The sequence below is a fragment of the Camelina sativa genome, chromosome 10 (genome assembly GCF_000633955.1).
Source record: "Camelina sativa cultivar DH55 chromosome 10, Cs, whole genome shotgun sequence".
NCBI lineage: Eukaryota > Viridiplantae > Streptophyta > Magnoliopsida > Brassicales > Brassicaceae > Camelina > Camelina sativa.
In genome coordinates this window covers 17,615,879-17,617,464 of record NC_025694.1, presented here as the reverse complement: position 1 = coordinate 17,617,464, position 1,586 = coordinate 17,615,879, and the positions used below count along the sequence as shown (strand labels likewise).

Sequence of the window (1,586 nt, the reverse complement as noted above, 5' to 3'; positions counted from 1 at the left end):
CACGAAGGCGCTCCGTTCTTCTCACCGGAATTTCTTTAGAAAATACCGAAGCCGATATTCTGTTTCTCCCGAAGCCGGTCCGATCATCTGTCTCGAAGCTTGTCCGGCGATCCGATCTTCTCTCCCGAAGCTTGTCCGGCGATTCGATCTTCTCTGTCTCCCGATGCTTGTCTCGTCGATACCAAAACAACGGTCTTGCTTCTAATCGCTTACATCGTTGTTGTCACCGTCTTCAATCTCTTAGCTATTGGATCAATCGCTTACAGTGTTTTCCAAGGATTTTACGGTAGACCTGTGAGATTGATCTCCGCTGTTAAATCGAGCTTCGCCTCGTTTCTACCACTCCTCGCTACTTTGATTTCATCCAATTTCATCGTTTTAGGGGTTTTCTTGATTCTAGGGATTTTAGCTTTCTTGTTTACTAAGCTAATCCAGATCATCCCAGGTCTTCAATTCGGTTACGCTTCTCCGTAATTCCAAACTCTCACTACGGTAGTAACAATCATCTCGATTCTAGCTGTGGTTAAGCTCTATGTGGATTGGGTTCTTGCTTGGGTTGTTGTTGTTGTTGAGTCAGCTTGGGGTTTAGCTCCATTGAAGAGAAGTAAAAGCTTAGTTAAAGGAATGAAGAGTGTTTCTTTGTCTATCATCTTCTTCTTTGCAACAACTGAGTTGATTCTAGTTTGGATCAGTACCGTAGCTGCCTCTGCTCAGCTCGACGATGATGGTGGGAAGTTGTGGACGAATGCTTTCTTTGTGTTGCAGATTGTGATCACGTCTGCGGTTTTGACGCTGTTGATGCTGTATAATCTTGCGGCGACTACTGTGATGTATATGTATTGTAAAGCTGTTCATGGTGAGCTTGCTTGGAAGATTGCTGAAGAGTTTGCTAGAGAGTATGTGAGTTTGCCTTTTGATGATGGTAAAGTTCCTCACTTGGTCTCTGTAGCTTACAACAACATCTGATGATGAATCATACTGATGATGATGAAGTAAAGATCTATGTTTGCTTTTGTGTGTTTAAGGTAGTGTTTGAAAAATCTGGTCTTTTTGTATTATAAAAGCATGTTTTTCACTTTGTATATACATTTAATGTTCTTGTGACTTCAAAACTTTTGTAATGTCTCTGAAATGATCCAAAATGGTTGATCCTTCGGGTCATTTGCTGCTCTCTCTACATGTTTCCTTACTCCACAAGCCGGTGTTGTACACTTATAGTAGCTCCTGTGAATTAGATCAAAAAGCATTAAGGAAAAAAGACCGATGAACTCTATCTTTAAACTCGATGACTGGTTTCTAAATTCACCTTGGATAAGGATTTCCTTTGACTACTTTCTGACCATACTTGCGCCACCTATATCCATCATCTAAGAGATCAACTTCACTCGTTGTTTGGACAATAATCCTAGGCTCTATCACAGTTTTGTGCGATGAAGCAACTGGTTCTGAAACCCGAACTTCAATATTTCTGCAACAATCAAAGATTGTCTTAATCTCATCAGAAACACCAATACATATTTGGACTAACTTTGGACATCTTCCGGATAATGAAGATTGATTTTAAAATTTCTATGAGTTGAATAAAA

General features: G+C 40.3%; 1 pseudogene; it reads left to right on the top strand.

The window, feature by feature from the left end:
* LOC104720454 overlaps positions 1 to 1,223 on the top strand; it is a 1,855-nt pseudogene extending 632 nt beyond the window's left edge.